Source organism: Coregonus clupeaformis, chromosome 40, assembly GCF_020615455.1.
Source record: "Coregonus clupeaformis isolate EN_2021a chromosome 40, ASM2061545v1, whole genome shotgun sequence".
NCBI classification, from domain to species: domain Eukaryota; kingdom Metazoa; phylum Chordata; class Actinopteri; order Salmoniformes; family Salmonidae; genus Coregonus; species Coregonus clupeaformis.
In genome coordinates this window covers 25,754,670-25,767,970 of record NC_059231.1, presented here as the reverse complement: position 1 = coordinate 25,767,970, position 13,301 = coordinate 25,754,670, and the positions used below count along the sequence as shown (strand labels likewise).

General features: G+C 46.8%; 1 long non-coding RNA gene across 1 annotated transcript; it reads left to right on the top strand.

Moving 5' to 3' along the window:
* Window positions 1–464: 464 nt before the first annotated feature.
* On the top strand, window positions 465–3,656 carry LOC121571607. The gene is made up of 3 exons (XR_006001734.1): window positions 465–693; window positions 918–959; window positions 3,282–3,656. It is a non-coding gene; the product is annotated as an uncharacterized LOC121571607 (long non-coding RNA).
* The last annotated feature ends 9,645 nt before the right edge of the window (window positions 3,657–13,301 follow it).

Here is a 13,301-nt window from a genome sequence, read left to right as displayed (position 1 = left end):
AAGAAATATGCTATGTAGAACAAACATTCCTCTCTGACACGTTGAATAAAGAATAACATTGGCTCTATTCATGGTATTTCTATCTACAACGTTCAAGGACGTTTTGCAACTGAACGTGGCCCTGATAACATTACCAGTAGCCTATATGCAAACATTTGGTGGCACGGGAAGAAAGGGATAGCAAACAATTTATTGACTAAATTACTCTTGCCACTACATTATATCTGACTGGGTAAATACTGTAACTTTATTTCGAGTGAAAGGGAAATTTCACCGCTGCTCTTTCACTGTATATGTCCAATATGTTATTAACATATAAAATGTGTCATAAAAATAGAGAATTTCCTCTCTATACGCAAATACGAGCGTTTCTGCATCTCACCGGTAGAAACGGGCCATCTACATTTCCTTGTATTAAGAAAACCACAATAGCGATTTCACAACGTAGTACCGCCCCTGTCGAAGTGGATCCAGTTGAGAATGGGTGTCAACATGTAGCTAATGTTACTCACTGGACCAGACATTCGTTCATAGAACAGCTTGCGAATAACTATTTATTTTAATTTTTGTGTCGACAACAACTCTAAAGTTTAGTCATGGTGTGGTGCTCAGTACCTGGATGTGCAAACACAAGCAAGCACAGGCTGCTGGGGTAACATTTCATCGGTTAATTTACGAAGAAGTCGAGCAGAGGTAACTAGCTAGTGAACTATGTTTATTTACCTAAACCAAAATCTAGCTAGCTGTCATAATACGCTGGCTAGACATTCCAAAGCAAATCAATGTAATTAGCCAGCTGCTATCTGGCGGTGTGATTTGTAACTTTGCAAGCTAACTTTAGTTATGTTAGGTTACATTAGCTCGCTAACTAACTACCGCAGAGGCTAACATGACTGACCTATGTGTTCTATTTACAGAGTCTGAACCCATCAACATCAAGCTCAGTACCACGAACATGTGTAAGTCACCTTTGCTAAATATTTCCAGAACTCCATGATGAGCAAATAAATATAATGGAACTAGGCATAAACATGGTCCATATCTTGCTGTCATAGTTGGTGTGTTTATAAGTAGGCTACAACTTCTACTGTAATTTTCTCTGTATTATGGCGACTTAGTTGATTGTTTATGCAAAGCTTAAAGTCCAAATTGGAGAAAAGCAGAGTTATTATTAAGGAGGAGATGGTGTGGGTGACTGACTGGTGTCTGTTGGGGGTGGGTATTGTGTGTGAAGGTTAGTATGCATGATCTATTGACACGAGGGGGGTGGGTGGCCATGGTACCTTGTCTGAGTGTGTATTGATGGGGACAAAGTAGTACAATGTTGGCTAATCACTGACGAGTTTATGTCCTACTGACTAATCCTGCTGCTGATGATGATAACCTTGACACCAGCTTTAGTAGTACAGATCCTGTAGACCCATTGGATGAAAGCTTTCAGCCGGGAACAAGCTCGAGCTCAACATCATCTGACTCGGAAGAGGAAAGGACTGCATGGGGCTGGCAAAAGCCAAAGTGTACAGTCTTTGAGTCCAAGGTCATGGAGCTCATGAAGTTCTGCCAGACCAGCTGCCATTGTCCAACACAAGCAATATGAATAAAAAAGATGTATGCACTCACTGTAGTAAGTCGCTCTGGATAAGAGCGTCTGCTAAATGACTAAAATGTAAAATGTAAAGACGAGGTTCACCAGCTGAGGAACGTTCAGGACCCTGCCTGGAACATTCAGCCAACACAACATCCATATTCAGTTAGACTAGTGCTTGACTTGGATTGAAATAGGCTCCGGTACTGTTTATATTCATGTGCTCCACAATACTTTTGAGCTAATATTCTATTAGAGGTGCAGGAACTCAAGCAGTAAAACATGTGAGGTGCCGGTACTCAGCTCCTGCTCAAGTCAAGCACTGAATGCTTAGTATGCTCACAACTACATTGTGGTATAGATATTGCTAGTAAGCTATGCCTCCTGAAAATAACCCATGGATTACATTAAAAAGACCCAGCTGCTAGGTAAACCCAGCATGAGAGTAAAAAATACCAAACTGATGGTTAAATGAACCCATGTTTGGGTAATCCCAACAACTCAACATCTTGGGTTATTCACGCAACCGAACTGGCTGGGTCAAAATAACCCAACATGTGTTCTGTCCACTATTTAACCAGCGCTGGGTTACCAAATAACCTAAATTGGGTTGTTTTTAGCCCATCATTTTGAGCAGCTGCATCAGAAACCAATAAAGTGTTGACTTCAACTTCAGGATCAAGTCATTGTGATATTCATGAAAAATATTTGGAAATAACTAGCCACAATCATACTGCTAAAACAAATGATGCAGTGAGTTGGTGTATCATTTCAACTTTAATTTGTTGGCAAGTAAACATGTTTCAATAAAACAGTAGATTAGTCTGTCAATGTAGAAAATAAGTAGACATGGATTGTATTCAAAACAATGTTTATTTGTGGAAATTTGTGGTTTTAGATGTGGAAAAAGTGTCTGAAAACTTTCCGAATGCACTGTACATGGTCATACACGCATTAACACATGGTTAGGAAGGCCAGGGTGGAAGCTTGTCCTTGTGGGAAGGGTCCAGTGATGAGTTATGTTGAGGTGGTGCAGAGTTCTTCTGACCTGTTGTCTCTCTGCACCTGTGTCCAACTAAAGAACAGGCAGGAATAAGGTTTGTTACCCCAACTGATAGGACCTGATTGGCTGACCAGGTCAACTGACTAAATTCCCTGGCAACCTGGTCCCTAACACAGAGGTGTGAAGTGGCCTCTGCCACTGGACAATGGGGTCAGGCTGAGGCAGCGGCTGATAGTCTACCTCATCAGTAAAAGTCACAGAGTTTGTCTCTATGTCCTAGCCAGAGAGAGGTTTCAGTGAGGGTTTTATGATTAAAGTTATAGGCTTTTGTACAATGCAGGCTGAATTAGGAATTTACATGGCCAGATAATTCTTATATATTTATATATATATTTGTCATATTTCTGTGGTTGGGAAAATTTAGTTGGCATTTAGTTGACAAAAACAACCTACTGTTTTTGTAAATTTGACAAACTAGACTAAATCATTATTCAAATAACAAAAATGTGAGTAAGACCTAATTATAAATGTATGCACGCATGACTGTAAGTCGCTTTGGATAAAAGCGTCTGCTAAATGGCATATTATTATATTTTAGAGTGCCCAAATTAACACTGTTGGCTTGTCTACACCCTTTCTCTGATGTCATTCCCAAACCCTTCATCTTTCCTCCTCTTCCTCTCCTCTCAACAGAGCTGGCAAGAGTGGTGGCCCTCCAGGAATGGCTGGCTGGCATCTTGGTTATCGGAGCCATACAGGGCCATTTGTCAATCAGCATACAGATTGCATGGAATCTATTGTAGTCTGACTCTGTTGGTGTAAATACTACAATTCTACAGGCTAAAATCACATCTAAAGGCTGAGGTTGGATTGTATTAGGAAATAAATTAATGCCTCATTTCTTGAATCCAATCCAACACAGTTTTAGTCTTCAGTATAAAGCAGCAAGCTTCTAATTTGAAACATCGTAAAATTAAAATGGAGAAAACATTTCTGTTCCCAAGATGGTTGCACTACAGAGCAAAAAAAATAAAAAAGTTCCTCCAATCTGGCAACCTATTCAATTAATTTAAGACAAGTTTATTATTTGTTTCACCCATTCTTTCCACATCGTTTTTAGTGTTGGATGTGATGGAGATATTTATTCAGTAAAAGTGCACACACACACACACACACTCTCTCTCTCGCTCTATCTTGCTCTCTCTCTCTCTCTCTCGCACACACACACACACACACACACACATACATTCATGCTACACGCACATCTGAACTGCTGCTACCGGACTCTATTGCTAATACTGCACAATTTAAACATTTGCCCCCCAATCACCCCTTCCCTGATACATGTGTAAATATTGTACTATAAATTGTGCCTTCCTGTATTATAATTATGCTAAAATGTTTATTCTATTCTACTGAGCCATTTACGTTATATTCTTATTTTCATCTTTTAGTATTTCTTATTGTTGCATTGTCGAGAAGGAACATGCAAGTAAGCATTGTATTGGACGGTGTATACCATGTGTATCATGTACATATGACTAATACAACTTGAAACACACACACAGCTCCCTAGAGTGTATATTTTTTCCCAGCCCTGATGCCTGGCTGCCTATCACTGTGCTGCAGGGATAGAGGGGAGGAGTAAACCACAGCTGCTGTCTGACGTAAATGCAACACAACAGCTTTGTTTGTGTGGTCACATCCCCACCAGCAGCACTAACCAGCTAATGGTCTAACACTCCCTTTCTTCCTTTCCTCACTCCCTCCTCCCGAGACCCTGAACAGGGTGCAAAATATAGCTCTGTTTGTGTGTGTGTAGCTGTATTGAGCTCGACCCTGCACTACTCAAGGGTACACACACACTCTGTGGGAGTGTGTGGTGTATACTGAACATGATGTTATAGCTGTGTCCTAATGACTGACTGCTTGTTCTGGCAAAGATAGACAACACCCAATACCACCAGTTAAATTAGTTCTATGTTTTATGCCCTTTTGCAGTCAGCACACACACAGACACACACACACACACACACACACACAGTATTGTACAACTAACCTTGTGGTGACACACAATTCAGTCCCATTCAAAATCCTATTAAACCCAATGCTAACCCGTAACCTTACCCTAACCCTAACCTTAACCCGAAAACCTAACCTAAACCCTAACCATAGCTCCTAACCCTAACTCTAAAACGAACCCTAGCTCCTAACCTTAAACCTAAACCTAACCTTAACCCTAGCTCCTAACCCTAACCCTAAAACTAACCCTAGCTCCTAAACCTAATTCTAACCCCAACACTAATTCTAACCTTACCCCTAAACCCCTTAGAAATAGCATTTGACCTTGTGGGGACTAACAAAATGTCCCCAGTTGGTCCAATATTTGTTCGTTTACTATTCTTCCGGTTCCCACAAGTACACGTCCACACACACACGCACACACACGCACGCACCAAGCACGCACGCACACACACACACTGTCACGGATTCAGCCGAGGCTGCCCCTCCTCCTTGCTCGGGCAGGCTTCGGTGTTCGTCATCACCGGAGTACTAGCTGCTACCGATCCATGTATCTATGTTCGACTTGTTCTGTCTTTATTGGTTACACCTGTTTCCCATTATGTAGTGATGTCTTCCCTATTTAACCCTCTGTCTTACACTGTGTGTTGTGTGTGATTGTTTCATGTTTCGGCAGTCGTTAGTGTGCGGGTTTGTTCCCTCCCTGTGTGGAGGTTGTTGTTATTTATTTTACCTTCGAGTAAAGTATGTCTTCTGATCAGCTCTGTGTCCTGCGCTTGACTTCGCCTACCGCATTTCACTGACGCCCTGACAGAATCACACACCATCTACATGGAGTCAGCAGGTACAGCGATGCCAGCCGGATCGATGGAGGAACGCCTACAACAACAAACGGCCATGATCCAGGCTCTCGGCACTGCCATGGAACGTGTGGTTAACACTATGGAGCGATGGGAGAGAGGAGGTCTTCCTATACCTCCTCCGATTACACCACCACCTACACCGATACCCATCGCTTCACCTGCTGGGTCCAGTGGGATTCGGCTCTCGCTCCCGAGGGCTTATGATGGTACATCTGCCGGGTGTCAGGGTTTTCTGCTCCAGGTAGAGCTCTACCTGGCAACCATCCAGCCGGCTCCCTCGGGATACGAGAGCGTGTCCGCCCTCATCTCCTGTCTGTCCGGTAAAGCGCTGGAGTGGGCCAATGCCGAGTGGGGGGGAATAGACGCCGCAACTGTCAGCTATGCAGAGTTCACCCGCCGCTTTAGGGTGGTATTCGATCATCCACCAGAGGGGAGAGCGGCGGGTGAGTGTCTATTCCACCTCAGACAGGGGAAGAGGAGCGCGCAGGAATTTGCACTGGACTTTCGGACTCTGGCTGCAAGCGCAGGATGGAATGAGAGGGCCCTCATCGACCAATACCGCTGTAGCTTGAGGGAGGACGTTCGTCGGGAATTGGCCTGCAGGGACACCAACCTAAACCTGGACCAACTGGTGGACATGTCGATTCGACTGGATAACCTGTTGGCTACCCGCGGACGTCCGGATCAGGGGCTGTCCATTCCATCCCTCAGCACCGCCGACCCTACCCCTATGGAGCTCGGAGGTGCTGCTATGAGGGAGACCAGTAGAGGGGCCGTCCCCTGCACCAACTGTGGCCGCAGAGGACACACTGCTGGTCGGTGCAGGGGAGGGCCTCCAAGGAGTCGAGGCAGTAGGCAGCGCACTGATGAGCCGTTTCAGGTGAGTAGGCACCCAACTCACCCAGAGCTCCCTGTTGCGCATATGTGTATGAACGTTGTGTTTCCCGAGTTTTCTTCTCATTCCCAGCATAAGGCGCTAGTAGATTCAGGCGCAGCTGGGATCTTTATTGATCGTCAGTTTACCCGTAAGTTAGGAATTCCTATTGTGCCAGTCGATGTGCCCTTCCCTATCCATGCCCTAGATAGCCGCCCTTTAGGGTCAGGGCTGATTAGGGAAGTCACAGCGCCTCTCAGGATGAAGACGCAGGAGGGGTTTGGGGAAATAATTAGTTTGTATCTGATTGATTCTCCTGCGTTTCCCGTGGTGTTGGGGCTTCACTGGTTAGCTTCTCATGACCCCACTATTTCATGGCAACAGAGGGATCTCAAGGGATGGTCTAATCAGTGCTTGGGGAGGTGTGTAGGTGTTTCCGTAGGGGCAACTACGGTGGAAAGTCCGAACCAGGATCCCACCATGCACATTCCGCCTGAATATGCCGATTTGGCTCTCGCCTTCTGTAAAAAGAAGGCGACTCAATTAACACCCCATTGACAGGGGGATTGTGCGATAAACTTCCAGGTAGGCGCTGAGCTTCCCCGGAGTCACGTGTATCCTCTGTCACAGGAGGAGATGGCGGCTATGGAAACATATGTCACCGAATCTCTGAGACAGGGATACATTCGGCCGTCCACTTCCCCTGCGTCATCGAGTTTATTTTTTGTGAAGAAGAAGAAGGATGGTGGTTTACGCCCGTGCATTGACTACCGTGGTCTAAATCAGATCACAATAAAATATATCTATCCATTACCTCTGATTGCTAGTATGACGGAGTCATTGCACGGGGCGCGCTTCTTCACTAAATTGGATCTCAGGAGCGCGTACAACCTGGTGCGTATCCGGGAGGGAGATGAGTGGAAGACAGGATTTAGATCCACCTCGGGGCACTATGAGTACCTCGTCATGCCATACGGTCTGATGAATGCTCCTTCAGTCTTCCAATCGTTTGTTAATGAAATTTTCCGGGACCTGCATGGACAGGGTGTAGTCGTGTATATAGATGACATTCTAATATACTCCGCTACACGAGCCGAGCATGTGTCCCTGGTGCATCGGGTGCTTGGTAGACTGTTGGAGCATGACCTGTATGTGAAGGCGGAGAAATGTCTGTTCTTCCAAGAGTCCATCTCCTTCCTAGGACACCGCTTGTCCGTGTCAGGTGTGGAGATGGAGATTGACCGCATTTCGGCCGTGCGTAATTGGCAGACTCCAACCACGGTGAAGGAGGTGCAGCGGTTCTTGTGTTTTGCCAATTTACTACCGGAGGTTTATCCGGGGCTTTGGGCAGGTAGCGGCTCCCATTACCTCCTTGCTAAAGGGAGGGCCGGTGCGTCTGCAGTGGTCAGCTGAGGCGGACAGGGCTTTTAGGCATCTGAAGGACCTGTTTACTTCTGCTCTGGTGCTGGCTCATCCGGATCCTTCCTTGGCATTCCAGGTTGAGGTGGATGCGTCCGAGGCTGGGATCGGTGCTGTACTGTCTCAGCGCTCGGGTATGCCACCAAAACTCCGCCCCTGTGCTTTCTTTTCTAAGAAGCTCAGTCCGGCGGAGCGCAATTATGATGTGGGGGACCGGGAGCTGTTAGCTGTAGTTCAAGCCCTGAAGGTGTGGAGGCATTGGCTTGAGGGGGCTAAACACCCTTTTCTCATTTTGACTGACCATCGTAACCTGGAGTACATCCGGGCGGCGAGGAGGTTGAACCCTCGTCAGGCAAGATGGGCCATGTTCTTCACTCGATTTGTGTTTACGCTCACTTACAGACTAGGTTCCCAGAACGCTAAGGCAGACGCCCTGTTCCGACTGTATGACACAGAGGAGAGGTCCATTGAGCCCACTCCCATACTCCCGGCGTCGTGTCTGGTGGCACCGGTGGTGTGGGAGGTTGATGTGGACATCGAGCGGGCGTTACGTACCGAGCCTACTCCCCCCCCCAGTGTCCAGAGGGTCGGATGTACGTGCCGCTCGAGGTTCGTGATCGATTGATCTATTGGGCTCACACGTCACCCTCCTCTGGTCATCCTGGCATCGGTCGGACAGTGCATTGTCTTAGTGGGAAGTACTGGTGGCCCACTCTAGCCAAGGACGTGAGGGTTTATGTTTCCTCCTGCTCGGTGTGCGCCCAGTGTAAGGCACCTAGACACCTGCCCAGAGGGAAATTACAACCCCTACCCGTTCCACAACGGCCGTGGTCCCACCTATCGGTGGACTTTGTGACGGACCTTCCCCCCTTGCAGGGGAACACCACGATCCTGGTAGTTGTGGATCGGTTTTCGAAGGCCTGCCATCTCATTCCTATGCCAGGTCTCCCTACAGCCCTACAAACTGCTGACGCCCTGTTTACACACATCTTCCGGCACTACGGGGTACCTGAGGATTTTGTGTCAGATCAGGGTCCCCAGTTCACCTCTAGAGTCTGGAGGGCGTTCATGGAACGTCTGGGGGTCTCGATTAGCCTTACCTCAGGTTTTCACCCCGAGAGTAATGGGCAGGTGGAGAGAGTTAACCAGGATGTGGGTAGGTTTCTGAGGTCCTATTGCCAGAACCAGCAGGGGGAGTGGTCGGGTTATATCCCCTGGGCAGAGATAGCCCAAAACTCACTCCGCCACTCCTCTACTAACCTTACGCCTTTCCAGTGTGTGTTAGGTTATCAGCCGGTCCTGGCACCTTGGCATCAGAGCCAGATCGAAGCTCCTGTGTGGATGAGTGGTTTCGGCGCTCGGAAGAGACCTGGAACGCTGCTCATGTACACCTGCAGCAGGCTATCAGGCGACAAAAGGCAAGCGCCGATCGCCACCGCAGTGAGGCCCCGGTGTATGCACCGGGGGATCGGGTCTGGCTCTCGACCCGAAACCTGCCCCTTCGCCTGCCCTGCCGGAAGCTGGGTCGGCGGTTTGTGGGGCCATTTAAAGTCCTGAGGAGATTGAACAAGGTTTGTTATAGGTTACAACTTCCTATTAATTACAGTATTAACCCCTCGTTCCATGTGTCTCTCCTCAGGCCGGTAGTAGCTGGTCCACTCCAGGAGTCTGAGGTACGGGAGGTTCCTCTGCCCCCACTGGACATCGAGGGGGCTCCGGCGTACTCTGTCCATTCCATCTTGGATTCGTGGCGTCGGGTGGGGGGCCTGCAGTATCTCGTGGAGTGGGAGGGGTACGGTCTGGAGGAACGGTGCTGGGTCCCTAGGAGGGACATCCTAGATCCCTCCATGTTGAGGGATTTCCACCAGAGTCATCCGACCCGCCCTGCTCCGCGTCCTCCTGGCCGTCCCCGACAAGGGGGGGGGTACTGTCACGGATTCAGCCGAGGCTGCCCCTCCTCCTTGCTTGGGCAGGCTTCGGCGTTCGTCGTCACCGGAGTACTAGCTGCTACCGATCCATGTATCTATGTTCGACTTGTTCTGTCTTTATTGGTTACACCTGTTTCCCATTATGTAGTGATGTCTTCCCTATTTAACCCTTTGTCTTACACTGTGTGTTGTGTGTGATTGTTTCATGTTTCGGCAGTCGTTAGTGTGCGGGTTTGTTCCCTCCCTGTGTGGAGGTTGTTGTTATTTATTTTACCTTCGAGTAAAGTACGTCTTCTGATCAGCCCAATAGATCAATCGATCACGAACCTCGAGCGGCACGTACATCCGACCCTCCGGACACTGGGGGGGAGTAGGCTCGGTACGTAACGCCCACTCGATGTCCGCATCAACCTCCCACACCACTGGTGCCACCAGACACGACGCCGGGAGTATGGGAATGGCCTCAATGGACCTCTCCCCTGCGCTTGACTTCACCTACCGCATTTCACTGACGCCCTGACACATACAGTCTTGTTGATTCATGTGTTTACCTTGCATGGTTCATTTCAAGGAAGCCCTTGGCCTGGAATACAAAAAACCTAAAGATTCTAGGTTCTAGTTTGGAACTGTAGGGAAGTGTTTGCACTGTTTCCATTGTCGTTCAAGGATGTCATGAGCACCGATTGTTTTCAAGCTCTGAGCTTTTTTTCAGCAGATCCATAGTCTAACCCACCACCCCTCCTGCTCGCAGCCTGCTGCCCCACTGAGACAGAGGCCTGGGATGGATCAATGAGCCTGATGAGCATTCAATCATTTCCATTGATCCATCCAGAGAAATCTTGCCATCTTGCCATGATGGTTAAACATTCTGGAGCTCTCAGGCATCTGTGTGTTTGTCAGTGTGTGTGTGTGTGTGTTTGTGTGTGTGCGTGTGCATGTGTGTGTGTGTGTGAGTGTGATGTTTGCGTGTGACCAAGCAGTCTGCATACTGCCAAGGAGGAGAGGAGAGAGAAAGGGGGGAGTGAGAGAGAGGAGGAGGGTGGAACTGACTGAGACATATACAGAGAAAGGAAGAGAGAAGAGAGGCTTAGTGAGCAGGCAGCTAGTGAGAGAATAATGGAATGCCTAAAAAGAGATGAAGAAAGAAGGAAAGAAACCAGAAGGTTAAGAGACTGAGTGAAGAAAAGAGGGAAAGAGACGCTGACTCTGTGAGAAAAGGAGTGATAAAGAGAAAGCAGACTGGATTTGAGCTCACTGACGAGGAGATACTGTATACATATTAAAATGGAGCTTATCGGAATGATTGGAATCTCCTCCTCAATAACCAGCGGTGTTCAGGATATTATATCTTCATATTTCCTAGAGGAGGGCAATTCTACCTCTACCTATATCATTAGTGTTAGTAAAACATTGCCTTACACTTGACACTGATTTTAGTGTAGCTGGAAGAGAGAACATATATTCCACAGAAATATACTGATCAGATACAGTAGCTAGAGAGGGAGCAGGTACCAGTATCCCACATAAATAATGATGAGATTGACTCACAGTGTAGGATGAGCTGATAACAGGAATAAAGTAGCTCCTTGGGGGACTGAACATATTGTATTCGGCACAGCAACAAAGGGCTTTTCTGTACCTGACAGACAGGCTGAGTTGTTTGTTGTCTGTTGGTTAATGTGCACTGGGGAGCAGTGACACTGTAGTCATAGTTTGTGGGGTTACTGAGTTTGTATGATTAATTCAGTGGCCTCTCTACCGTACGAATCCACTCAGAAGGCCTACTAAGCTATATGGAATTGTTTTAAGAAGGTCATACCAAGGATCATTTTGATATTTGACTTAGAATTTTAAGACCCCTTGAAGTCTAAAATAATCTAAATATATTTTATGAAGATTTTTCTTTGGCTTTACTGCTATCAGCCAATACAAACGCATTGAATAACAGATTCACTACAACAGATAGTCCTCCCAAAAAAAGTTTGTTCTGAAGTGTCTGTCCTATATCTGAGAGATTGTATTTAACCCCTTACCTTTGGCACTAAACAGTCTCCATTTACACAGTACTTCATTTTTTCTAACTGGTACCGGGGGACCTTCAGACAAGTCTTGTGAGGCCTGTGGGCGACCTAGAGCAAAACAACCAATGTGTACGTATTCATGAGAGTCTCACCTTTCCACAGAGGGGTCATATTAGTGTGTAGTCCAAACTGTTTGGATGCTACTGACAGAAGTTGGCAGATCGGTTGTACTGACTTCAGACGAGTCACAAGACGCTGGGGGGGTCGTTGAGCAAAACAGAGATCACCATCGTGTTCGTGAGAGTCTCGTCTTTCCATAGAGGGGTCATACCGTTCGGACGCTACAGACGATTTGATGAGAAGACCGATATTCGTGATGTCTCATGGTCTGACAAACACCACTCTAGCTCTGTCACCTTTCACTGCAGATGCGGAAGTGTGACATAGGCAGATGTGGTGGCTTGAGACGCATCCAATGCAAAAAATAACGATATCTCTAGCTTAAACTGACCGATTTTTATGTGCATTTTTTTATTATGCTAATTAGATTTCCACGGGGGCAAGGACATCGACCATAGGGGGTTTAGGGAAAGGAAAAGGGAAAGTTGTGTGCTAGAGGTTATTACATCATTATACCATATTGTCATACAGTAATCTATATTTTTGCCTGCTTTGTTCTAGCTTAGGCAGAGAAATGTAATTGTTTCTAGCCTAGGGTGGTCTAGTGGTCTAAGCTGCTGCCTCCAAAGCACATAATACCGCTGTAGAATGGGTTTTAATCCAGCCCACTGCTATTTCAGCAACTCTCCCCTCTACCTTTCCTCTCTACCTCTGTCCTATTCAATAAACAATAAATATGTGAGCAATGGGTCTGTCCCACTCCTTCAAAAAAACATTGTTCGATACTAAACAATACCATGATGTTATATGTTTGTTAGGCCTCAGACAGCACTGTCCTTTGTAGATGGATGGACGCTATATGGCAGGTGGCTCCTGGCCGGCTCCTCTGGTTCGTGCTTGGCTCCTGGTTCTTTGGGTGCTTCAGACCCTTGTGGATGTTTGTTTTCCTGCGCTAAGTGGCTTACATTTACAACCTGGAAGAGAGGAGAGGATAGGACAGGAGAGGGGGGGTGACATGCATGGTCACACACACACACACAGTCAGCGGCCAGGTAGGATAATACACAGACTTCTGCCTGGTTCACTCTGTTCCATGTGATGTTTCCCTGGTTACAATGCATATCCCTGTCTGTCACCATGGTGTGTGTGTGCACATTAATGTGCGTACTGTCAGTGGCATAGTTTACAGTTTACAGTTTACAGTTTAGTCATTTAGCAGACGCTCTTATCCAGAGCGACTTACAGTTAGTGAGTGCATACATTTTCATACTTATACATTGATATATAACATGTATTATATAGAACCATCATTCTCGTGCCAGGTCAATACTTTGCAATGTTCTGAACACGTTTCACCCTTCTGAACATATCCATTGCCCATGGAGAAATCTTTGTCTTTGCAATGGACATGTAGAGTAAGAATTAGTTTTGCAGGTGTCCCCCGCAAGGTTCGAGCAAACCCTGTG